Source organism: Triturus cristatus, chromosome 4_2 (genome assembly GCF_964204655.1).
Source record: "Triturus cristatus chromosome 4_2, aTriCri1.1, whole genome shotgun sequence".
NCBI lineage: Eukaryota > Metazoa > Chordata > Amphibia > Caudata > Salamandridae > Triturus > Triturus cristatus.
Genome location: NC_140586.1, coordinates 860,848,060 through 860,876,034, shown reverse-complemented (window position 1 = coordinate 860,876,034; position 27,975 = coordinate 860,848,060). Strand labels below are relative to the sequence as shown.

Here is a 27,975-nt window from a genome sequence, read left to right as displayed (position 1 = left end):
ACTCAGGCCATCTGTCAAGCAAACCCATCATCACAGACAACAGTCTGTCCAAAAACTAAAAACAAAAACATGAAGATTCCAGGAAAGTGGCAAAACTATGCCATAAAATACTTTATAAAATGTCATAACAATCAAACGTGACATATACTAACACTGTAACAAGACATTTTCACAATTAAAGGAGATAAAATACATCATACGTTGACAAACACAATGATTGGAAAAATATGAAAGAGAGAAACAAAAAGTGTTCTTAGGCTGATGACAGTAATAATCTTCCATACTTAATTTGTGCTAAATACAGGAGTGACAAACACACCTCGTGATACTGCATGCTGATGACACTAGCATGCACACTAAAAGGGGAAGGAGAGTGGACGTTGTTGTGGCACATGACCCATTAATGTATTGCTCCTTGGGTAGGCCTCTAGGCTGGAGACAGGCTGCTGGGGCTGCGAACGTTGCAGACACGTAAAGTTCCACCAGTACACTGAGTGGGGTTAGCCCTGGCAGTGATGAGGTCCTTCCTCAATTGTGAAGCTGCATGAGGAAAGCCACTAGGCTCGCAAGAGACACCTCTGCTCCTCTGGACTCCTCCTTGCACAAAAAACCCCAGATCTGATGGTCCAACCTTCTCCTACATTGCTCCTAAAGAATGGAACGACCTGCCGCTACACATAAAAACTCCTCCTCACTTCTTAAATTCTGCAAGAAGTTGAAGACTTGGCTTTTGGAGTAGTCCCTCTAGGCCCTCTGTGTGCCTAGACTGACACCTGCTCATCCCCAGGATACCCTTTGGGGTGATAATGCGCTCTACAAATCTGCATAATACGACTTAACATAACAGGAGGCCCTCCTCAAGTGACAGGAGAGCCACAGCAAGACTTGTAAACTGAGAGGCCTAGTACTGTCAGCAGCTGCATTGACCAGCCTTTCACTGGGCCATACTGCCTGACACTTGATCTGCAACCACTGCAGCAGGTGTGGGGCCTCAGAGCTACAACTCAGCTTGCCAGGAAACAGGCTGGCTCAGCACACAACTATAGTCAGTTTTGAAAATATACAGTAATATGTAACCGTCAATGATTGAACACCAACACAGCGTCTCCCAAGTGAATCAAAAAAGACTTCGGTTTGCTACGAACAAATCCTTCCTTTATTCTTTTATTCCTTTTTTTCAAATTTATTTTTCAAAAACACAACAAAGAGTTTATAGCCGATGCAGCGCGTTTCGTCCCAATGGGATTTCTTCAAGGCTATAAAAATACATACAGGACAAACATTAACATTAACATTTAAAAACACAATATTTACATAGCACAGAATTTAGACCAAACTGACAATCTCATCATCATTAAATTGTTAACATGACAAACGTAGACATCAAAACATATTCAACTTATTAATCGGGAGGCATTTCTCAATAAATTTGGCACAGGTAGAATCTTGCTAAATAAAAGAATAGGTCAGAGCAATTGTTGCGAGATGTGCACAGCATCATTATATTATGATACCAACAATTAGTATTGGAGACAGACAAACCTTTACACCCAATAACATCACCATCATTATGGTATGTAAGCAAATACATCATTTATGATCTCATTGTCTTGTTCTAACTATCATCGTCTCAAATGCATATTATTGTGTCTATTCAATATAATTGATTGCCCTATGTTTTAAAGAGTGCAGTACTATTGTTGTCTATAACAATTATAATTTGTCTAGCATACCTGTTATGTTTTTGAGTGGTCTGCACGAGGGGTGGACAACAAATTTACATATCAGAAGGAAGTACTTAAGCGAAGAATATCTGTAAGAAAATGTATATATCTATTTTTAATAAAGAAGCCAATTTTGATGTACAGAAATTAGTTCAACGCATAACATAGTCATATTATTTCCCAAAAACTAGCAAAAAATGTCCAGCGTACCTTGATATTAGAATATAAAGAAGAGCACACACGACTACTATATTTCGTGGATACTGAAGTGCATAGGGTATTTACTAACCCTGAATCTGCAACAGAGATAAAAAATTGATTGATTAGCCTCCAATCATTACTGTATGCATATGCATATCGGATAGGCATAACCGCTGTAACAATATGTGCTGTTTTATGCATATGCACATACACTACTCTAATTCTGACTGAGGTTGAAAATATTCAGTGATGACATTTTAAACCAATCATTTAAAGTCCCATGCCTAACACACAGTTCTCAGCATATACTTAAACGGGAACCCAAACTTCGTACGTTTTTTATGTCATATTGATAAAGTTTAGTCAAATTGAAAAGAAAAAAAGGAGAGAGACAACATAACGGAAAAAGTCAATATAACACACGATTATTCATTCACTGTCTCATAAAGCCACATCTTAATGCTAGAATGTGATAATATCGTTTGCTACAATCTCGGTCATTGTAATCCGAAGTTTCAATTTCGATAAAAGTTCATATCGCGTTATGTTGTGCGGACAGACGCCACTTTGAGAAGAACATCCTAATATATTAGACCATTTATTTCCTAACTTTAGAAATGCTTTAAATGTTATCACCAACTCAAAAAGACAAACTATAAAACAAGACTGAATTCAGAGAGCAATATGTAATATCTTTAAGGTACTCGGGTAGCCTAAGGGGAACCGGGGGATAATCCCTGGGGCATGCGGCCGGGGCTTCAGCCGACTACTAATGATGGGGGTAGGGGGAGTCCTAACTCCTGACGGCGGAGTCCAATAAAGGACGTCTACTCAGTTGCTCAGTTCGTGCCAACAGCCACGTGCGCTGACGTCACCTTTTATTGCAGTGGCCGGGTGGCTCACTACATCCCATCCAACATATAACTGTAAGTCAAACAACAGCAAGGAATGTCCTTAAAGTTACTTACATAAGCAGCCTCCCAAGGCCGCTGAGCGGCAGTCCGAATGTCCACTGTTTCAACCAGCCGCCCTTAGCATACAAAGTCTCTCAGCCTGGAACTCGGCTCCGGATTGCTGCGCAACCCATAGGGAGTGTGCCTGCTCCGGTCTTCACTGCCTTCGGCTTCCTGGTGATGACGGTCACGGCCGTGGTCAGAGATATTTTGATCGGCCTCCCCTCCCTGTCCTTCAGGGGGAAACCTCGCTCAACGAGTTCCCTTCTTCCGGCACCTCGGCATCTGCTTCGTCCCACAGTTCTCTCTCGGACCACAAGCCTTTTTGAACCAGGACACGTTCCAGGTAATCCGCTGATCTCCTTTCTCGGCCACAATGAGAGTTCCTTGTACCTTCACCACCTTCCGGAGCTCATGCTCAAATGGCGTGCGGAACTTGGATCCAGGGTGTCGGTTTTTTCCCACCACATAGTCACCTACTTGGATGTCGGCCCATCGAGCCCCTCTCTTCCTGCTGGCTCGCTCATTGTTACCTCGTTGGCGAGCCTTGGCCCGCTCCACATCCAGAACTGCCGGCACCCACGCTTCACTGCTCGGTGTACCATCTCTCACTGCTCTTTTCATCAGGAGGTCATTGGGCGCGCATTTAGTTGTACAGTGCGGCGTCTGACGATAGGCACTTAGAAATTGGTGCAAACAGGACTCCAGGTTGGTGGCCTGAGCCACCCCAATCCTCAAATCTTTATTTAATGTCCTCATAAACCGCTCCAGATCTCCAATCGCCTGTGGCCATTGGGGGGTTATCTTCCTATGTCGGATACCATGCCTATCGAGGAAATCACGGAACTCCTGTCCCTGGAATGGTGGCCCATTGTCTTTTCAGAGTTCCTCCGGCATCCCCAGCAATGCAAATGTTTTCTCCATTACCGGCAGTATGTATTCAAAAGCCGTTGACGGGACTACTTCCACCACCGGAAACTTCGAATGACTGTCAACAAACACGGCCATTTGCCGCCCATCTGGAAAACTTTCAAAATCCAAACTGACTTTTGCCCATGGCGATAGACTCGGCCCTTCTGTTATAATCGGCACTTCCGGAGGGTCAGCTCCCGTCACCAGGCAGGCATGGAACTTCCGTACCTTCTCCTCCACGAGCCAATCCATTCCCGGGAACCATACCTTCGCTCTCAGGCGGGCCTTGGTCTTCTCTGTCCCTTGGTGCCCCTGATGTGCCAGATCAACGGTCCAGCTCCGCAGCATTGCCAGGATTACTAGCCTTGAGCCCCGTAGGATGATACCATCCCCTGATGCACACAGCTCCCCTTGGCACCTCCAGAGGCCTTCCCAATACTCCTTGTCTTCGGCCGTTCTGCTGTTATTTCCCCTTAGGAACCACTTCCACTGATGGTCACGTAAGGTGCGGGTGACCTCCTGCAGATACTCATCCTGTAGCAACGCTTCCCTGATCTCCTCTAGGAGCATGACATGAGGTCGTGCCTCCTCCACCAATTGGTTTACGAACACCTTGGCTCCTTCATCCAGTTCCTGCCCCTGGACACAACTCAGCGCTAGAGGGTGTCGTGACAAGTAATCAGCTGGGTTATTTGCCCCCGGGCGGTAAACCACTTCAAAACGGTACTGTTGGCACTGGACAGCCCACCTCTCAATCTGTGGAGGCCCATTCCTGGCAGTGCCCGCGAAGAGAGGCACCAGAGGTTTGTGATCAGTCACCACTGTGAATTCATGCCCACACAGGTATATGTGGAAGTGTTGACACGCCCATCTTATGGCCAAAGCTTCTCTCTCGATCTGAGCATAACGTGTCTCCACAGCCGTGAGGGCCCGGCTGGCGTAGGCTATAGTCGCCCACTCATCGTGCTACGTCCTCTGCAGCAGTACAGCCCCCAATCCTACCGGGCTCGCATCTACTATAAGTTCAGTGGCCGCTCCCGGACGAAAATACGCCACTGTTACACCTTTTAGTAGAGCCCTCTTGACGTCGGCAAACGCTTGTGCTTCCTTATCGGACCACTGCCACAGTACATCCTTGGTGAGCAGCCGTAAAGGTTCCGAGATGGTGGCAAGACGAGGAATAAATCGGCCACAGTAGATGGCCATACCCAAGAAAGTCCGCACTTCGGGAGCCGTTTGGGGAATAGCAGCTGTCCTGATGGCTTCCGCTTTCGCTGGGTCCACCTGCAACCCTCGGGCTGAGAACCGATAGCCAAAAAACGTGACCTCCGTAGTGTGGAAATCAGACTTGTTGTATTGCAAGGTCAAACCTTGTTCCCCTTGACTCTGCAGAGCTGCCCGCAATCTCATATGGTGTTCCTCCAGCGACTTCGAGTAGATCAGGATGTCATCGCTAACGTTGAGAACACCCACAAGGCCCGATAGCGCATGTCGTATGGCTTCTTGAAACACTTCCGCCACCGACGATACACCAAAGCTCAGTCTCTTGAACCGTCACAACCCCACGTGTGTAGAGAATGTGGTAATGTATTAGCTCTCTTCTGCGAGCATTAGTTGATGGTACCCAGAATTCAAGTCCACTTTTGAAAACCACTGTGCTCCATTGAGGTCCGTGACAATTTTGTCAATGGTCGGGGTGATGTGCCGTTCCCTGCGGATGGCCTTGTTGGGTAGTCTCATATCTACACACAGCCTAATTGCTCCCGGCTGCTTGGGCTTGGGCGCTATCACCAGTGGCGACACCCACGGTGTTGAACCTGACACTCTTTCGATCACCCCGTCCCGCTCCAGGCAGTCCAACTCGGCTTCCACCAGCGGTCGGAGATGGAACGGCACCCTTCGAGGCGAAGCGCCACAGGTTTAACAGTCTCACCCACATGTAGCCAAACTTCCACTCCCTTAAGGCAACCTAATCCCCGGAAGAGCTTGGGGAACTCAGACAGAATCCGATCTGCCTGCGACTGGTGGATGTGTCTTGCGAACATTACCAATCCCAAATCCTCCGCTGTGTGGCAACTTATCAGCAATCCAGCTTGATCACACGTGACATAGAATCGAGTGTGGGTGATCCTGTCCTTGTACTTGACCTCCGCATCAATGACTCCCTGCAACGGAATCGGAGTGTGCCCTCCATACGTGTGGATCCTGACTGCTGTCGGCATCAGCCGAGGCCTTGGTTTGAGCCGCTTGTATTGATCGGCGTCCAGGATGTTTACTGATGCCCCTGTGTTGATAAGGGCCCGCATATACGACTCCCCAATCCACACCTGGCACGTGGGGGGCGATCTCTTGGCAGTGTTAACCCCCGGATGTAGGAAATTAAAAATACATTGTCCTCATCGTCCTCATTGACCGACAGCTGCTGACACCGGTCACTCAGATTCTCCTCCTCCATCACCGCTTTTGCACTCTTCGGGAGTCCCCGTCCCTGAGGCCTACCACCACCCAGCGGCGCTCCACTCTGACACTCCTTGGCAAAATGTCCATACTTGTTACATTTGAGGCACTGTCTCCCTTGTGCAGTACACACTCTCGGGGCATGCGCTCTCATGCCACAGTTTCGGCATTCACACTTCTGGCGCCTCTCCTCCCATTTGGCGCCAACTCCACTCTCCCGGCCATACCCCTTCTTAAGCGCCTCAACCCTCTCTTCCTTGACAGTTCCTCATGGGTTTAAAAGGGCGGAAACGGCGTCGGCGGCTCTCCTGCCGCTAGGTTGGCTGGGTGATAAAGTCCCCGGCTCCCCTCCGCGTCCGCTATGATTAATACTGCGGCGGCGGGAGTCGGGAACGGGGTGAGGGTTCAGCAGGACTGGAGACGGTGAGTATGCCTTCAAGTTTAAACTTTCCCGCTCTGGTTGTGAAAGGTGCCCGCTCTGCCGGGGCTGGTGTAAACTATGATGCGCCTCCGGGCGCGGAAACGGCGTCGGCGGCTCTCCTGCCGCCAGGTTGGCTGGGTGATGAAGTCCCCGGCTCCCCTCCGCATCCGCTATGATTAATACTGCGGCGGCAGAAGTCGGGAACGGGGTGAGGGTTCAGCAGGACTGGAGACGGTGAGTATGCCTTCAAGTTTAAACTTTCCCGCTCTGGTTGTGACAGGTGCCCGCTATGCCGGGGCTGGCGTAGACTATTATGCGCCTCCGGGCGCGGAAACGGCGTCGGCGGCTCTCCTGCCGCTAGGTTGACCGAACTTTTAAAAATTTATCATGTACTTCAAATGTCATTAAGTGATATCATTACCTCAAGTACATTTTCTGATGATTGGGACTCTGAAACAGTTAATAACATGTTGTCTGATTTAGAGAAAACTGCTGCATTTTCTAATAATGAAATGTTAGAGGGTTCTTCAGATTATGACACATTGTACCGTTACCAACATTATGGTCATCATTTCCTGCACAAATCCATTTCACCTAGGGATGTTTTTGAGTATCATCAGTGGGAACATTGCCCAACACCACCAAAAAGTAGTTAACAAACGTTTGCACAGAATTCTTCATACTTTTCAGGGTTTAACACCACAGATCCAGCCTCATATTACTTAAAGTTTGCACAGACATCAGCACTGAAATTTATGTTGACAAACACTAAACAGATTTACTCTGCTTCCTTTTTGGCCCAATTGTCTGATCAGGGTTTTGACCTATGGAAAGACGAAATTGACTTAAAATCAGCCTGGGGTTGGAGGTACTGGCAAGTCCAGGGTACAGAGGCACTATTTAGAGCATGCCTCATTCCACAGCAGATGATCTTTTTATATGACACTGTGCAACAGACGTCCTGTCTTGGACTAGCCAAGAGCAAGGACCTGAACACCCCTAGGTTTTCAACACCGACTTATGGGGGATGGCAGAATTCAACTACAAAAGAAGGGGCAACAGTAGATGACATCTTAAAGTACAATAGAACAGACCCAAATTGCAAACAATGGGTGGTTTGGTCCTTAGACACGAATAGCTGTCATAAGCGATTTCTGAACATCACCGACTCAGTATCCATAGGCCAGACCCACGTTATGTACAGAGAGAACATCCAGGGGTAGTGACATTCTATAGTGTTGGGAAGTTGTGCCTCGATTGGCTAGAAACCTCAACACTTGCAGAAGTGAAACAACACTTACCTTTACTCTCACATGACTTGGATCTTAGGGACTTTTTACTAGGACCCTGGAAACAACGTGTTAGAAATGGGGGTCTTTAGTTGGCTGAGGTAGGTACCTTAGACCAAATAGGGACCCTTGCTTCTAGTCAGAGTAAGGGGAATACACGCTTGTCTGTAACTCCTGCTCACCCCCTTGGTAGCCTGGCTCAAGCAGACAGGCTTATCTCCAAAGGCAATGCGTAAAGTATTTGTACCAACGCTCACAGTAATACAGTGATAATACCACAAACGGACTCCACACCGGTTTAGAAAAATAAACTATTTTTACTAAACATAAACAAGACCAAAAACGACAAAAAGTTCCACATATAAGATTATTCAATGTAAATGTCTTTAGATAGATTGTTGCAAAGATGGAAAATAAGTTGTAGAAATCAGGTAGCACCCATGGGGTACCTCGGCATCAGGACAAAGCAAAGTCCAAAGTACAAAACTGCCCGCGAGGATCGCAGCGGCAGGCGCGGAGTCACCCAGACTCCCGAACAACAGTACCTCGGACAAGGATGTCGATGACGGTGCACGGCGTCGGCGAAGAACGATGTCGTCTCCAGTGAAGTTGAGACATTGACGGTTCTTGCGAATCAGAAACAGATTCTTCTCCTCTTGCGCTTGCTCAGCTCCCGATAGTGGAAAGGCCTCACACTCAGTTTCAGGCCCTCCTAACGACTGGAACTCCCAGCAAGGAAGTTCAGGGAGGCTGGTGGTGAAGTCCTTTTGTGCCTGGGACTTTGGAAACAGGTGGCCACCTCTACTCAGGCCCTTGGAGACTTTCTCCTTCAGAGGTACACAGCACTCAGCAAAGTCCATCTTCAAGTTGGGGGACACAGCACACAGTGAAGTCCCTTTGTCCTCTCCTCAGTGGAAACAGCAAACTGCAGGCCAACCCCAGACACACAGCAAGGGCAATACTTCTCCTGAGTCTATTCAGCTGATCTTCTTTGGCAGGGATTCCTCTTGATCACGAAGGTGTCTATTCAGACGAGTCTTGGAAACTTTGATATCCCTGAGTTTCCACAACAGGAGGCCAGCTCTACTCAGGCCCTTGGAGACTTTCCTTTCAGGACTAAGCACACAGCACATTCCTTTCTTCAAGCAGGGGACACAGCACACAGCAAATTCCTTCTCCTTCCTTTGGCAGAAATAGCAGCAGCAGGCCAACCCCAGACACACAGCAAGGGCAGTACTTCTTCTGCAGCTCTTAAGCTTTTCTCCTCCGCAAAGGATCCTCCTCGATTCCAACGTAGTATGAAGTTCAGGGGTTTCAGCTCTAGTATTTATACCCCAAAAGTCTTTGTTCTCCATTTGTGAGGGGTCCTGTACCCGATCCAAACCTGTTCTGGGTGCATTCTGCCAGTGCACCTCTTCTTCCTTTGTGAGTTTGGGCCAGGGCCATCAGACACACCACGGGAGTTGGAGCCAGCATTGTGGAAGGCAGGCACATCCCTATTCAGACCCAGGTGCTACTCCTCCCACCACTCCAAATGCAGATAGGTCTATTCAGCCTAGTGCTGACTCACCCAGCCTCCTGCAGCCACCCCCAGCCCCTGTCACTCACAAACCAGACAGTCAATATACAAACAGGCACAGGCACACAGAAAGGTTGAAAAAGAAAATAGCCACTTTCTAAAAGTGCTACTTCCAAACACAGAATTTAAAAACCATCCTCCCTAAAAGATGTGTTATCAAATTCTGAGTTCAGGGATACCAGATTTCAATTTTCTATCTTCCTCCTATGGGGAGATATGCAGGTAACCATGATACGCAGCCTTCCCCATTCTGTCCTATTGGGCAAGATAGCCCCTCAATAGTGAATGACAAATTTGGCGGTCTTTTACTATCAGGACATGTCACCCACACTTGTACATGTCCTGCCTTTTACATACACTGCACCCTGCCCAGGGGGGTACCTTGGGGCTAAAATAGGGGTGGCTAACGTGTACGAGAAGGGAAAGGTAAGGCCTGGCAGGTGTGGACACCGGCCAGGTCGCTGGTGCAGTTAAGGAACTGCGTGCAGGCACGGCAATAGCCGGCCTGAGTTATTGTTTCCGCGCTACTTGTGGAGGTGGCACAACCAGTGCTGCAAGCCCCCTAGTATCATTTGAGTTACCAGCCCTGGCACACGTAGTGCACTTTACTAGGGACCTACGGGTAACACAAATATACCAATCATGGAAATCCAATCACAATATCAATTTACGGAGAGAGCATATGCACTTAAGCACTGATCCACAGTGGTAAAGTACCCAGAGTCCTATAGCCAACAACCACAGGTCAGAAAAAATGAAGGAGAAAGAAGCAAAAAGTTTGGGGATAACCCTGCAAAAAGGGCCATTTCCAACACAGTCCCCTTCCAGCCTAATGCCAGGGTAGACCAAACAATACCTCGATGGGATTCCCTGCTTGGGGCGTTAGAACACAGAAACTGGCCTGAACAACAGGGGACTATTCCTGTTCTACGCCTTCCTGACCCCAGTTGCACCCCTCTATCTATACTCTAAGGGCCCACTAGGCTAAACCATGGGGGACCCTTCTCCTCACCTGGGGACCCCATCTGTGCAGCGCCTAACCTTTTTCTGAACAATGGCCTCCTATACCATCTTCGATGTGCTCATCCAGTATGATTAAATATTCATAAGAGTTCTAAGAAACCAGGCAGGGGCTAAACTCCACCTGCAGAAACATCTAAGTAAATGGTTCATCCCATACGTCATCCTCCTACCCAACAATGGCTAACATAAGACACAAGGGACAAAGGGACTCTATACTTTTCTGTATAAATACAGCACCTTTTGCTAGTGTTAGTTAGAGGAAACCAAGACTTCCAGGCCGACACACTGACCAGAGACGCTGAGGCTCCTGCATGCAGTCACTCCAGCAGACAGTGGTCTAACCATCCCTTGCGGGGTGTCCAACTCAGAGACCAGGAGGAGGTCCCACACTCTCATTATTCAGGTAATGGGGTTTGACTAAATCCTAGCGGGATTGTTGGCTCTTTCGCACCTAATAATAATAATAATAATAATAATACTGGAGCTTATAAAGCGTGACAGCTACCCCAAACAGGGGTGTCCCGGCGCTGAAGCAGGAGGTAATTGCGTCCAGAAAGAGCTCCGGTGTTAACAACCCATATTAATCTGCCCTAAAGAGCCACGTCTTCAAGGCCTTACTGAAAGAGGTTTCTGAATTAGCCTGCCGGAGGAACCCTGGTAGGGCATTCCACAATTATGCCGTTCTAACTGTAAATGCTCCGCCACCCAGGCGTGTTTTCGCAAAGAGTGGGGAACGCAGCAAGTTATGAGAATTGGATCTCAACGCATAATTTCAAATAACTCAGTCTTTCCTTCAGATAAACAGGGCATTTTCCGTTAAGGGCTCGATAGGCCAACATCATGGCCTTGAATTTAATTCTTTTCTCCACTGGGAGGCAGTGGAGCTCCTGTAGATGCGGAGAGACATGGTGTCGAAACGGCATGCAATGAACCAGTCTCGCAGCCGCATTCTGTATCATCTGAAGGCGGCAAATGGCGTATTTGGGGAGGCCAAGATATAAGCCATTAGCGTAGTCTAGCCTAGATGTAACTGTGGCATGTACTACTGATTTGGGGCAATCTTCCGGTAGGAAATGTAAAACTTTCCGGAGATTTTTTAGTTTACTAAAGCAAGTTGCAGAGACCTGCTGTATTTGGGTTGAAAAGGAGAGGTTCGCCTCCCATCTCACCCCTAGATTTCGGATACGTGTGGCAGGGGATGGTGGTGGACCCATTTCTGACGGCCGCCATAGATCTGAATCTGGCACTGGGCCCTTACCGAAGAACAAAACTTCTGTCTTCCCAGCATTAAGTTTTAATTTGTTTGTGTTCATCCATAGTGCTATGTCTCGCAGACAACCTTTGAAGTTCTTGAAGGCATCTACCGTCCGCTCCTGAAACGGAAAAAACAACTGGGTGTCGTCAGCGTAGGAAATTGCTTTCACTCCCCTATTGGCAATCAGGGAAAACAGTGGAGCTAGGTAGAGGTGAAAAAGTAAAGGGCTCAAAGCTGAGCCCTGGGGGACACCGCACCAGAGCTGTTTTGGTTTCGATTCAAATGGTTGTAGGGCAACTCTCTGAGTACGACCGCTCAGATAGGATGTCAACCAGGTCAGCACTTTCCCCCCAAAGCCCACACCTTGTAGTCTCTGGGCCAGTATGGTGTGGTCGACAGTGTCGAATGCAGCGGACAGATCCAGGAGCACCAGCAGTGCTGATTCCCCTGAATCCAACGACCATCTTACCGACTCTGCCACTTCAAGGAGAGCGGTCTCCGTGCTGAACCCCGCCCGGAAACCAGATTGTGTATCGTTTAAGGCGCCATTCTGCTCAATAAAATTGGTCAGTTGGTGCTGGACCAGCTTCTCCAACATTTTTCCTGGGGCGGGGAGCAGAGAGATAGGTCTAAGGTTGCTAGGGTCTCCTGGGTCACCATTTGGTTTCTGTCTCAGAGGGAGAAGTGTTGCATGTTTCTGGAAAGATGCCCGTGTCCAGAGAGGTGTTCCATATATGAAGTAGCCCGCCCGTCAGGGAAAGGGATAACATTTTCCCCAATTTGGGAGGGCATGGATCATCTGGGGCGCCTGAAAGGCATTTTTGGATTTCTGCTAAAGCATCTTGAGGCGAGATCGGTGTGAAATTAGTGAGCGGAGGTACCTCCACCGCACACGCAGATATATCAGCTTTCTCAGTTGCCTCAGAAGTCGAGAAGGAGTCGTATAATTTTATTATCAAAATATCTAGCAATTTTTTCACACAAAGCTAGGGACGGTATCACTTCAGTTTCTATCACCTTGGGTTTAAAAAAGGTTTGGACTACTTTAAAAACCTCTCTACTGGAGTGGTCTGCGTTATGGATACGCAAAACAATATAATCCCGACTGGCAGCTTTTAATGCCTTATGAAAATCTTTTAGAGCTTTTTTGTAAGTTCCCTTAGCTAAAGCGCAGTAGCACAACCTCCACTGACGTTCTAATCTTTTGCACCTGCATTTTGCTTCTTTGAGGGCATTAGAGAACCAGGGAGCAGAGGGGGACAGTCTGATGCATGTCACTACTCTGACCGGCGCGACAGACTCCACAGCAGTGGCAATCCATTGGCAGCTGCATCTGCATTGGGGTCAGAAGATAGCCGGGGATAATTGTCCTGCAGAATAGTGCTTAATGAAACTTCGGTCAGATTATTCCAATTTCTTGGACAGAGTAACCGAAAAAGGGATCAGGTAATGATCTGACCAAACCAAAGGGTAAGGAGTCTCCATATCGATGACAGTAATATTAGACAAGACTAAATCCAGGGTGTGCCCCGCTATATGCGTCGGCGAGGACACCAGTTGTATGAGATTGGCACCTGCTAAGGACGAGACCAGCTGCGCTGCTTGTGCACAATTCGAGTCGTTCACGTGCAGATTAAAATCTCCCAGGGCCATAAAATTGGTATACCCTACCAATTTTTTAGCAATATACTTGCACAGAGTCTGAGGCGTAGTCGCTGCACAGTCTGGTGGTCTATTGATAAGAATGCCCGCGAGGGCGGAAGAGGGGTTGATTTGTATACAGAAATTAAGACCTTCAATGCCCTGTACATGGAGAGGGGCAGAGGACACTACCTCCCCCAAAAATAATAACCACCCCACCCCCCCTTTTCCCGCCTTCTCGATTGGCGTAGCACATTTTGAAACCTGGTGGGATAGCTAGTGCGATTATTGTCACCGTATTTAGCCAGGTTTCAGTTAAGAACATAACATCCCAAATAGCCTCTGTTAATATTGACCAGACATCCTCCGCATGCTTGGGCAATGATCTACAATTGATGAGGCACGCATTAATTCTATCGTTGCGCTCGTTCGCCAAGCCCCGGGGAGGTGCCTTTCTATTATTAGAAACCTTGACCTGATTCAGGCTCTGACAGCTATGCGACAGTGAGGACTTAGCTAAATCGATCTGGTGTGACCTGGAACAGGTTGACCCTTGAAGACGCATCAAATCATCTCGAGTCCCAGATATGGCCTCACTTCTCCCACGACCGGCAGACGGGCTTGCCTTTGGTGTGTCGGCGGCTCGCCTGCTGCGCGTGTACGCTGCGTGGCCGGCAAGCCATCTGTTTCTTATACCCGGGGGCAGGAAGTGAGGTGCAATGTAGGCGGAGTTGCGTCCGTCCCTCCGTACAATCACCACTGTTCGCCGTGACGGACCGGGGACCGCGTAGTAAGCAGCAATCAGGCACCACAAGTAAGTGCAAAGATTAAAACCAATTTACAGTTAAAACACAATGTGCAAAAGTAAAATACAATTTGTTAAAAAACCAGTAGCTAGTCTCACGGCGAGCGTTTATCTAGTGCTGTACGGCTGGCAAGCCATCTGTTTCTTATGCCCGGGGGCAGGAAGAGAGGCGCAATGTGGGTGGAGTCGCGTCCGTCCCTCTGTACAATCGGCACTGTTCGCCATGACGGACCGGGGACCGCGTAGTAAGCAGCAATCAGGCACCACAAGTAAGTGCAAAGATTAAAACCAATTTACAGTTAAAACACAATGTGCAATGGCCCCCTCGGTGGCCGCCCGGAAATATGGCCTGGATTTCTGTATGGGGCTGGAGCAGCCCGTCTTTGTGGCCCGGGGATGTCCGCGGAAGCATTATAAAATATGGAAGCGGTGGGCGGACTATAGAGGCCTGTGGCTGGAGCTTCCGATTGCAATAGAGGATATCCCAGTGGAAAGAGGGTAGAGACAGGGTGGTTGGGACTGGCACCTGGGGGTGGGGGTTGCCTGGGGTGTGTGTGTGCTAAGAGTGGGATTGCCTTTCTTCAGCTCTGGTATTTTGTCTGTTTCTTTCCTTTTTGGTCCTCGGTTATCGGCGGGTGGGCGTTCATCAGTGGGAATTGCGCAACTCAGGGGAGTGGGGGGAGTTGGGGTGAGTGGGGTTGACATCCGGAACGACACTCAATGTCAAAGATTGTGGCTGTTTTGTTTATAAAAAGGTCAATTGCGGTCATGCCAATGTATAACTGGATACTGCAGTGGCCTCTGGGGTACAGAGCCCTGCGTTTATTGTGCAAATTGACAAAAAAAATGTGTTTTTAAAAAAACACAATGTGCAAAAGTTCAATACAATTTGTTAAAAAACCAGTAGCTAGCCTCACAGCGTGCGTTTACCTAGTGCTGCGCGGCCGGCAAGCCATCTGTTTCTTATGCCCGGGGGCAGGAAGTGAGGTGCAATGTGGGCGGAGTCGCGTCTGTCCCTCTGTACAATCGGCACTGTTTGCCGTGACGGACCGGAAACCGCGTAGTAAGCAGCAATCAGGCACTACAAGTAAGTGCAAAGATTAAAACCAATTTACAGTTAAAACACAATGTGCAAAAGTACAATACAAATTGTTAAAAAACCAGTAGCTAGCCTCACGGCGCGCGTTTACCTAGTGCTGCGCGGCCGGCAAGACATTTGTTTCTTATGCCCGGGGGCAGGAAGTGAGGTGCAATGTGGGCGGAGTCGCGTCCATCCCTCCTGACAATCGGCACTGTTCGCCGTGACGGACCGGGGACAGCGTAGTAAGCAGCAATCAGGCACCACAAGTAAGTGCAAAGATTAAGACCAATTTACAGTTAAAACACAATGCTAGGTACTCTTAGGTACATCTAGACAGGCATTGTAGGAGTATACATTTTATTTTATAAATGCATTTTATATTCATGTATATGTTCAGGACTTTTGCAAAATGGTAGAACTGTACTATCCCTTTTTATTCACTGTACTGCTGATCATATATCTCTGCTACTGTTTAACAGTTGTCGCAGCACATATATTTTACACTAGAAGAACAACTGTGCAATAAATTCTTGTTGTAAACACTCACAACTGTTTCTTCTGTCTAACTCTCTGAGACCGAATGAGCAGGCACGAGTGACTGAGCAAAAAGTAGTACATTGTTTCCACGAGTCTGAGGAATCAGGGTTGTCGTGTTCTGAGGTTGCCAAAAACTAATCTCTGATAAAAAGGAGATTCTAGTGGCACTGTGAGCTAGCTAATGCAAACAGGCTAACATATGCAGTGGGGGTGCTCAGAGTCTGTCTGCCACCAGGCCCACAGTGTATGTTATCCAAAAGCACAGGTCCTGCAGTGGCACTACAGGAACTACACTACAGTGTAGTGTGGTTAAGTTACATACTTTAGTGTTAGGTACTAATAACGAAGAAACAGACATTACACCATGCTATTCATACTTTTGTGCATATTAACAATCCCTATATTGCCAATGAAGCTTCAATTTTGGATGGTCGGGTGGCTATAAGTCATATTCAATATTTACAAGGCGGTTCTATGCCACTTAGCGTGGTTTGAGCCACCTTGCAAATATGGCCCTTACCACTGTAATCCGATACAGCAAAGGGGCGGGCAGTAGGTATTGGGGGTAGGCATTCAAACACAACACCCATTGCTTTTGACACTGCCCCACATTTGCAAGTCTGTGGCAACCCCAAATCTAACAACTCCAAGAAGGAGGTGTCGGGTAGTGATACAAGGAGTAATGTTTACATTTCTCTGTGTATTGTGCTCTAGCTATGTGTACTTCATTCTGCAGCACACATAGAAGCATGAAATCACAGTGAGATATGGTTTTTGTGCAGGAAGTATCCCTTTGTGCACAAAAACATATCACACATGCAGCTCATGCACCCGCTGAACATGGTAGACGGGTGCCTGGACAGGTGCCAGGCATGTAACTTAACACAAGCCCTATGGGAGGCACATGGGTGTATCTTCTCTCATATCCATACGGTGCATCCCTGTGCTGTAAAAATGACGGACTGCGCCACTGGCAAATTGTCAAATGCAAAAGCTTCATGAAAGGGTTTCAATGCTTTTGCATTTGACTGGTGAGGGACATCTAGTAACGACTAGTGGAACTGCAGCTTGATGTAATAATAACTTTAATGCTTTTGCATTTGACTTGTGAGGGACATCTAGTTGAACTGCAGGTCTTTGTAGAATTATTTTGATATTGGACACTATAATATTCACTGCCCACTACTAATCTCGTCCCATAATGCTTTGCAGGTCCTTTGGTTGGGATTGTATTTTTGCCCATAACTATGCTTGGGGTGGTCCTAGGAGGAAGGGACCACCATTGAATCGTTCACCAGCATGATATGCTCTTTGTGTTCAAGGAATCTGCTTGGTCCTCCCCCTAGGTTAGGGGGGGGCCCAAAATCATCACCTCTCTCATTGCCTAATATTTTCATTTACAGTTCAGTTTTGTGAATTGGTTATATGCTTTTTAGCATGTAAAATTGCTTTATCAAAGCATTTGTGGGTATTGTTGTTATTGCTGGTACGCTGGCACTGTGCTATGTGCATATTGCATATTAGTGCAAACAGTGTAGACTCACAAACAGTGTAGGCTCGAAGTGTAGGTTCCAGGCAGACACAAACTGTGGCCTATGCATTGCTACTGGCATGCCCAGGTGTGTTGTGCACAAAAGGCTAAACAGACCCACATAAGTAATGATGGTGTACCTGACTGTCTGATCTGGTGTTGGAAAGAATGTTACCCTGCAGGCAATGAAACCATGGCAGGGGGAACAAGTCAACCTCTAAGTATTGCATACTGAACTCTGGGGCAGTCTCGAACAAAGAATCTCTAAATAAATGAGCTGGCGCCTAGAGTGTGGCTGTGCACCTTCAACAAGAAAGGGGTATTCGCCACTATACAATCTTTCATACACACATCACAGTGCCACTGAGGTGTCTGGTGACACGGGAGTCGCTTTACTAAATCTATAAGATAGTGAGTACAGGTTCTACTGTTGTACACTAGAAGGCCCCTCCATTACAAAGTGTGCAGAGGCCCCCCAAATACTAACAATAGATCCGTAAAACCAGGATCAACAAGGACAGGCAAAATGGGAGCATTTATCAAAATGACTCCCTCTAAACTAATTTGACATAGCCAAGATCTTGTGTACATTTATTGAAGACTGAGTACACAATCATCAGCACCCAGACCAAGCCGGGAGCACCTCCAAGGCCGACAGTGAATTCCAGGAGCCCTTCTTTGGCATGACGCATGGCACACAACACATGAGACCTAGAGTACCCAGGATTCTCTGTATCTCTATGCACATATCTCACACTGTATGTGGAAGATGCCTGCACAGCCTTCCCCTGGATCAAAAAGCACCTTCAGTCTGTGATCATTGCCTATGCCATGGAATACCTTACATGATTAAAAGAAACAATAGACCATAGCTACACATTTTCACTTTGAATCTGGTGCTTCATTACAGAGTCTGCACGGAGACTCAGCAGAAGTCATGGACAACAACAACTGATATCAGAGTTCATTTGACATGCAGTGATTATAGTCATGCCAGATGTTTTTCTACATATTTACTATTTTACTATTCATATGCAGTTGAAATCTACACTAGAACTCAATGTACCTTACGTGTGACTTATTTGGTGACAAGCCAGGAGTCTTGTCATGGTCATTAAATACTCATGTAACCAGGGTTCACAAACTGGCTTTTCTGACCTTGCAGGGCCCCAATAAAGAGCAAATTCCTGATTCTGATTTCCTCGCATCCAGCCATCCAAGTGTTCTTATGCCTAAATAACCACACTAACTGTGCACGTGTGTAATGTTAGCTACCCACACATGCTGGGAAATTCGTTGGAGGTAGGACTATCGAAATAACATACATTTGGCCACCACAGTCAGTGGGGTAGGGTACTCACTCCTTACCCCATGTCCATTTGTTACTGTAGAATTACTTGTTTATGCCACAAGTAATTGATTGCACTGTCAATCTTTGCTTCAAGTTGGGAAAGGCAATGTGGGAGGTGGGAGTGTTTATCAAGACAGGTCACTGTTTTACATTGGTGCCTGTTTTGTTAAGAAATGGTGCGGAATGCACTTCTTTTAAAGTACCACTGCAAGTGATTTTAATGTAATAAGTGAGTGGGAAACCAAGAGAGAGTTGACTTGCACACAGCTCATGACATGTGGTCCACAGAACATGGAAATAAATAAATAATAAAATTCATTTTCAGAAAATGACCGGTTACTTACCGGTACTATTCATTACTCTGAGTGGTAGACCTCCCCGTCACAGTCCTTAACATATGAGCAATAGCTCCTCCCCACAAAAATCCCAAGCGAAAAAACTCCCTTGGTTCCATCTCTACCCTCCAGGCCACTCCCACATCCTGTGGCACATAGCCCCTGACCTACTGAACCACATCCTGTACCACCTAGCACAAGAAGCCAAACAGGGAGGGAGGGATGGGAACCAGGACTGTGACGGGAAGGTCTACGACTCGGAGTAATGAATATTGCCGGTAAGTAACTGGTCATTACTTCCTCGTCAGACCTCCCCATCACAGTCCTTAACATATTAGCAGATACCAAAGCAAGAATCGGCTTCACCACAGAGCTGCAAACAGACTTGATTAGCACAAAAAGCAGGAATGTACACCACCTGTACTGAACGCAACACTGCATCCCCAAAACCAGCAGACCCAGCCCCACCTACCACCTAACGATAATGGGACATAAAGGTGTGCGGAGCACTCCAAGTAATGGCCTTGTAGATCTCAGCTATAGACGCCCCCTGAAAACAAGCCCAGAATGCAGCCATCCCCAGAGTCTATCTCCCCTGAATCGACCCAGGCACCTGCATCCCACTGGACTCATAAGCCACCCCAATAGCCCACCTCAGCCACCTATTGAGAGTAGCACCAGAAGGCTTCAGACCCTGGCCCACTAGTCCAAAAGTCATAAAAAGAGAATCCACCTTACGAAACATCCGGGTATGTACCAAGTACACCCCAAGAGCCCGCTTAACATCTAAATAGTGCAGCCGCACCTCATCCTCCGACTGCAGATCAGAACACAACACGGGCAGAACCAGATCCTCCAAACAGTGAAATGAGGAAGGAACCATGGAGACAAAGGAAGTATCAGTCCTGAGAACCACCCGATCTGGAAAGAACCCCAAAAAGCAACGAGCCCAACTCCCCAACCCTTCTGGCCGAGGTAATAGAGACTAGGAAAACCACCTTGATCGTCAACAGACACAGAGAAACCTCCTCTAGCGGCTCAAAAGGGGCAGACTGAAAAGCCCTCAGCACCAATGGAAGATCCCAACCCGGTGAGAAGGACTTAACCACCGGTTTCTAGAGAAAACAACTCCTCAACAGCCGGGACACCAAAGGCAGAAAACCGAATCACAGGCCGGACCCCGAAAGGCCCTCACCGCAGCCTACTGAGCCAGCAAAGAGGAAACAGCCAGCCCCAACTCGAACCCATCCTTCAGGAAATCCAAGACACACACAGGAGCCACCTCCAAGGCAGACCAGCCCCTATCCGCAACTCAGCCCTGGAAAGACACCCAATGCCGGGCATAAGATTTAAGGCTAGAAGGGAGATGGGACTGTAGGATAAACTGAGCCACCTTGGGAGAACATCCCATAGCCATGAGGTTCATCCTTTCAAAAGCCAGCCCACCAGATGTAACCGGACCAGACAATCCCAGGACAGAGGAGGACATGTCAGGGGACATGGATCCACTAGCAACGGCCAGCAAGGCCCCACCGCCAACTGTAACAACAGAGGAAACCAAGGCCTCCAGCTCCAGGCTGGTGCCACCAGAATCACCGATGCCCGGTCCAACTTGACCTTCAGAAGGACTACATACAAATCAAAGCAATTGGAGGAAAGGCTTACATTCAGCCCCCATACCACCAAAAGGATAGCGCATCCACCCTCCAAACCAAGTCCGACTGACTCAGAGAGCACAACTTCTCCCTCTTGGTGTTCTCCAGGGTCGCAAACTGGTCCACCAATGGTACCCCAAACTTCATCAAGAGCACTCCAAGCACCCCCTGATCCAAACACAACTCAGACAGGGAGGGAAACAACCTGCTCAAACGATCGGCCTCTGAGTTCAATAACCCGGCAGATGTAACGCCCTCAGAGACAACAAGTTCAACTCTGCCCACTGGCAAATCTGCTGTGCTAACAAGTTGAGGGAAATCACCTTCACACTACCCTGGCGGTTGACATAACACAACACCACTGTGTTGTCCGTTCACAACAACACATCCAGCTGCAGGACCCAAGGAAGAAAATGCACCAAGGCCAACTGAACGGCTTTCGACTTTCTCAAGTTGGAATACATCCCTGCTTCCCTGACCGACCAGAGCCCCTGAACAAACTCCTGAGCCATCACAGCCCACCAGCCGAACAAGCTGGCATCCGTAGTCAGCAGCAACAGCTCATGTGAAACAAACAGAGAGACTTTCAAAAGATTTCTCTCCTCCAGCCACCAGGACAACTTCCGGGAAATCCCCACACCCCCAGAATCAACTGGTCGTAATTCTGAGAACCCAGACACCAATGACCCAGAACATGATTCACCAGAGGGTACAAGTGTAACCAGGTCCAAGGAACAATCATCACCAATGCAGACATCAATCTCTGCACTCTCAACTACTATCGAGCCGTGGAAGATGGGGAGCCCGACCCCTTCCTCAGTTCTTACACCAGAATGAATCTGCGAGGCTCTGACAGGAACACCTTCCCCACCCTCGTGTTGAAGACCCCACCAATGAAGAGCAGTTCCTGAGTGGGGATTAAATGGGACTTCTCAAAGTTCAGAATCTACTCGAACTTCTGCAGGAGATGGCAGACTGGGTATGAGACTGAGCCTTAAGGAAAGCAGAGGAAGATATAAACCAGTCATCCAAGTACGGAAATACCTGGATCCCCTGAGCATGTAACAACCCAACCAAGGGTGCCAACACTTTAGTAAACACCCTAGGAGAAGCAGAGAGACCAAACGGCAATAGCTGAAAGCGGAAATGGTTGTGGCCCACACAAAGCCGCAGAAACCGCTGTAGAGCCTTGTGAACCGGCACATGAAAATAGGGGTCCCTGAGGCATCCCTGAGATCCAGAGAAGTGAGGAAGTCCCCTACCGACAGGGAGGGCAAAATCAACTGTAGCGTCACCATCTTGAAGGACCGGTGAGGAATGCACAAATTCACAGCCTTCAAATCCAGTACAAGACGGTAGTCTCCATTGGGATTCCTGATCAGAAACAGGATCGAGTAAACCCCTTTTCCCTGTTTTCCCACAAAAACCCTCACCACGGCCCCTTTTGATAACAGGTTCTGAACTTCTTCCAATAGAGCCTAACACTTGACCTGAGACCTGGGAACAGGGGTAGCCCGGAACACCTACTCAGGGGGCTCAACAAATTTGACAAACTGCTCCCAGACTGGAAAAAAGTCCTGAGGCGACCCCCAACCGGACCCTCCTCTGGAAACCTCGCATAGTTAAGCTTTTGACTGACCTGGTACACACAAGAGTCCCTCCAGATGCCGGAATTTGTGGAAGGAAGGGACACTCTGGCCACGTCCCCTGCCACGAAAGGGCTGAGCGGCCATCTTAGACTGAAAAGCCTGCCCACATGCCCGTTTATATCCAGCAAACGTTCCCTTCTTTGACGAGCGGACCGGAGCCAACAACTTTTTGTCCTCCGCCGTTTTCTTTATCAAAGCATCGAATGGTTCCCCAAACAGTTTGGAGCCCATGAAAGGAATCTTCATGAGCGCAGTCTTCTGTGCCGCTTTAGCCTTCCAGGGTTTAAACCACAACTGCCTCCTACCTGCCACCGAGGCACCAGCTGCCGCAGCCGAAGCACTAGAGCAATCCAAGGATAAGTCAGCCAAGAAACGCAACTGCTGTTCCAACATTGTCAAGGACTCAGAAGGATCATCCTCCTGCAACAGTTCCTCTCAAATAAACGGAGAGTCCTTCAGCAGAGACTGAGCCAGAAAACTAGTGTAAGCGGCTGAACGAACAGTGAGGTTGGAAGCCGGAAAGGACCTTTTCAAAGCCCCTTCAACCCTCTTGTCCCCAGGATCAGAAGGTACTGCATCCTCTGAAATCACCAGGCTGTGCGGCGCCAGTTCAGCCAATAGAGAATCCACCTTTACCACTGGCGAGAATTCCTCTAAAAACCCCTGCAAAGGATATCTTTTAGCCAGGAATCTGCGAGAGGCATATTTATCAATATCCTTCCATTCTCTTACAGTACATTCCATACTTATTTATGAACAGGAAGACATTCAGGCTCCCGCCTCTAATAATTGGCGCAGACGTCCTCCGACTCCTCACCCTGTAAGGGATCAGGGAACCTCAAAGTGTCCCGCACATGTTGAAGCATATTGTGAAGGTCCGCCCAATGAATAAACTGACCCTTCACTTCCTCATCCGAATCCTCGTTAGGATCAGGGGCATCCACCTTCAACCTTTTAGGTCCTTTGGACTCCCTAGCCAGAAAGACCGAAGCCACAACGATCTCAATCATCTTTTGCACGTCAGCCAAGAAAGGTGCAGTGGAAGACCCAGCAACCACCTCCTCTTCCTCCAAGTGCTTACACTTATCTGACCGTTTAACACCATCCATGATGGGTCAAACGCAGAGGCAGCACCTCCGATACTTAAAGCCTGACCAGTCACTATCAGAAAAACCAGGACCAATCAGAACCAACCAGCCAGATGTGCAACTAATTTAAATAAGGCAGGAGAAAACACCCCGGACAGCAGTCAATAACAGAGTCAAAAAACTCAATAATGCAAGGGATATTTTAAAGCCTCTTGTCCCCTACGTGCACGTGGCAGAGCCCGGGAAGAACAGTAATGCACAGACACTGCATCAAGAAAGTAGACTGCCAAACCTGACAAGATCTTACAATGCCCATTTTCTAATGTAATGCCTCAGACCAACGGCATCACGCCACTCGGTCAGAGTGGCAGGCCAAGAACGTCAGCGATCCAGTACCAACCCCCCCCCCCCCCCGCCGACCCAATCTGTTGCGATGTACCAGATGTAGCAGAGGAGTATCTGTGTAGTTTCTTTATTAAGTATAAGTTAAGGGTTGGTGTCCATGTAAAGCAGCCCCACCAGGAGCAGCCTGCCAGCTGCTCAGACCATCTTCAACAGTCACACCTCACTCACCACACAGGCACCCAGGCATTCCATTCATCATCACACCAACATTCCACTCAGAACACTCACACTGGCTAAGCAGCTAGGAGCAAAGTAACCTAGGAGAAATATGTGTACATAGGCAGGATATAACATATCCTCCCCCTTTTAAATGGAAACTAAAATAACAATACTAAGTAGGAACAACTATACACAAAAATGTACATATCAAAAAAATAGTCCAGAGCCCAGGGATGCAATGTAAAATACAACATCTCGAGAGGGACTGAACAACCAAGAAAGCAGAGATGATCAATAAATAGGTACACAAGAAATATCACCCATCCTCCCCCATTATAAAAGCACATTGAAATGTAGAAACTTCTTTTTTTTTAAAGAACTTCACAAGAAACTTGATAGCTGACTAAGGACAACTAAAAGCACTAAAAGAGAAACCGAATACGAAAGACACAGAAGACGTGTGTAATACACCTGACCATACATCTCAAAACAGAGCATGAGTGACACGCACCCCGAGAATTCAATCCCTAATAAAAGGGAAACAACAGAAAAGTGAAGACAAAGAACTGTACTCCATCTAGGGATTCCTCATGTAGGGAATAGACATGTAAGCCATAAAATGGGACTAAGACCCATCTTGACACCCCTGTTGAAAGGGTCAAAAACTTACAGAAATGGGACTGTAACCAATAAACACGTCCCTCGTGTAAGGGCTATTAACGTGAACTGTGTACATGGGAATAACACCCATTGAGTCACCCCTCATGTGAGGGTCATGTGATGGAAACAGAGTCTACAAGTAAGAAATACAATAGCATGCATTGAAGCTCGAATAAGGCATTACCAGCAAATACGTAGGCAACACGTGAAACGTGACTAAAAGTAAACACTAAGGGCCTCATGTAGGTAGCCTAATATCGGTCGGTAACGGCCGATTTTCGGTAAAAATCCCGTTACCGACCGGTATTCAGGCTTTTGGTATGTAGGGGGGACATTTCAGGATTCGGTAATTTACCGAATCGGTAAAATTACACAATCGGTAATTTTACCGACTCTGTAAATACCGAATCCTGAAATGAGATGTAGGGGGAGTGTGTGGGTGTAGTGTGGATTCGTCATTTACCACCAACTAAAAGTTGGTGGTAAATGACGAATGTCTTAGAAAAAGCATTATTTGGCCCTTAGAAGTGTGCAATGTGGCAGACATACATGCCCTTAGGGCATGTATGTGTGCTACATGTGCACACATGAAGGAATCAGGGGTGCAACAGGGTGTCACTGTGACACCCTGCCACCCTTGATTGTGCTCCCCCATTACCGAATCGGTATTTACTGATTCGGTAATGGTAACTGGCTTCCCATTGATTCCTATGGGCCTCCTGGCCCATAGTAATCAATGGGAAGCCAGTTACCATTACCGAATCAGTAAATACCGATTCTTAATTACCGACCAATTCCGAATCGGTAATTTTTACCGACTGATTACCTACATAGCATTTACCACTTCATAAATACCGAATCGGTAAAAATCGGTATTTTTGAAGTGGTAAATGTTAGGCTACCTACATAAGGCCCTAAAACAGCAAAACTTTTTTTTTTTCCTTTGCTAAAAATGGCCTGTATCCAATCAAGACACAGCAAGATCTCCAGTGAGCGATATCTCACATGAATTTGGCACAACGTCATAAGTCCACTAGTCCCAAGAAATAGACTTCAAATTACGACCAGATGGATTCAGGTTAACTTTGAGTTACCGCCAGAGATGATCAGGAAAAGTGTGCATCTCTGAGCAGCTGAAGACCAGCTCATTGAAGTCATGTGATCGCACTAGGAATATGGTGTAGACAAGCACGTTTCCAAGGGAAAAAACACTTCAGTACTACAGTGCTAACAACAAAGTCAACTGACAACTCACTGTGTGATTGTGAATACTGGCATCGATTGGGGATAGTGAAGGAGTTAGAAAGCTCTTTATTCCCTCTGCTGAAACATGTCTTTAAAATGTTTACACATGACGAAATTAGGACCACCAGACACAGTTACCTTATGAAGTGACTGGAGTGTTCGCCGTAGTTGCTTGGTGCCACCAGCATATATTGCGAATGGGTGACAGAACAAGCCGCATCGCATCTCCAGACATCCTTGAACATCGCACACAGACTGACCATACAGCTGATAAGCGGATCGACTATCACCGCCTTAAGCTTATTGCTGATACCTGTGTGCTGCCACCAACAAAGATGGCGGCATGCAGGACCCTAGCGTGCCGGGTGGCTCCCGGTGAGTGCGCACTGTAGTGTCCGTGCATGGACACGTTCTAGTGTTCCAGACCCCTGTACTACACTGTACACCCACCCACCACCGACGTCACTGTGTCAGGTGACGCGGTCAATAAAAAGGCCGAGCGCACGTGCTCGTGGCCATTACCCACTACCCCAACTAAGTGTCAGCGTCTGTCATTTCCACCCAGCATGGGGGCCTAGGGCCCAACATCACACTGGCGACGAGGCGGGTACTTCACCCCCCCCCCGTGGGAAGGCACGACGCGCCGAGAAGCCTGCGGGGCGAGGCAGAGCCCGCAGCGTGTCCGGTGGCGGCCGGGAGCCCACCCCGCACTGAAGACCAGCGGGCGTGCGTGCCGCCCCAGAGAGACGGCGAGGAAGTCGGGTGCCCACCCCGACCCCGTCGAGCCTGCCGCCGTGCCCGGTGGTGAGGAGCGGACCGATCGGAGCCCACCCGCATCGGCCGCGACCTGGCAAGTGGCAGCGATCCACGCGGAGCCCACCCGCGTGGAAGAAGAGGCCCGCCGGCCAAAAGGTGAGGAGCCGCGAGAGTGAAATGTAAAGGTCCGGCCAGCGGGAGCGGGCCGAAGGTGAGGCACTGAAGGGACAAGCAAAGCGACCTGTGCCCGTAGCGTAAAGACGCTAAAGAACCAGACCCCGGGTGTAGCGCGAACCTTCCCCACCCCACGCGACATGTGAGGAGCGAGGCGGTGATGGAGGAGGCGAGAAGCAGACTGTCCCAAGGGTAAACTGGCCGGAGCGAAGGAAGCTCGTAGCCTCTGGCGGCAGCCCCTGCTCGATCCACCCCCCCGCGCAGCGGGTGAGTTCGTGAGACGCTGTTGCGGTGGGGACTGAATCAAGGAGGCAAGCTCTGCAGTGAGGCTGCCGTGTCTGCGGCCGTATATCGGGGCGGAAGACGCGAAAACGAGGCGGAGCCCACCCGCGCAGGAGGAGCAGCGTGGAAAGCGAACCAGCGGGTGCCTACCCCGCATTGAGACGAACCTGCCAGCACCCCCTCCCTGCCGCGCGAAGACTGCAAGAAGCTGCCGCGGGTAGGGAGGGTGATCGTGAAGATAAGGAATGGCCGCCCCACCTCGCAGGACCCCGGCGGCATGACAGAATGAAGCTGAGCGGCCAGCACCGCCGAAATAAACCTAGACGTGTGCGCGATGGCACTGACTGCCACCATGCCACACAGAAGTCCCAAATGTGCTGGGAAACCCAGCGTGACAATGGAGCATTTCTTTCCCCAATCCGTGCACGCAGAGTGATGCCTTATCCTCCATGCTGATCAATAGCAATGCCTGTGCCCTCCTGTTGTCAAATAAAGAAAAGTAAAGAGACTTACCTGCTGTCTGGCCCCGTGTCCTGCTCCCGGTGTTCTGCTGTGGCTCCAGCTCTCCTACTCACCGGTGAAGCCTGAAAGCGAAAGAGAACAAGGAAGAAAAGGTTAGCAGCAGAGAAGGTTGCTGCTGAATGGAGTGAACAGCATACCCTGCACCGCCATCTAGTGGCCGGAGAGCAGTATTGCACCATCTGCAGGGGAAAAGTATAGAAAGGCTAGAGAAGAGGCAGCAAGGCACGTACCACAAGGTCAGACTGATGCTCAATGGTGAGCGCACTGGAACGCGGCTAGGCGACG

The 27,975-nt window shown here is 48.4% G+C and overlaps 1 long non-coding RNA gene across 1 annotated transcript; it reads right to left on the bottom strand.

The window, feature by feature from the left end:
• On the bottom strand, window positions 1-27,803 carry LOC146835271 (uncharacterized). Its single transcript, XR_014960703.1, has 4 exons — window positions 27,682-27,803; window positions 1,935-2,020; window positions 1,734-1,813; window positions 1-1,256 (listed from the first exon to the last, which is right to left on the bottom strand). It is a non-coding gene; the product is annotated as an uncharacterized LOC146835271 (long non-coding RNA).
• Window positions 27,804-27,975: the final 172 nt, after the last annotated feature.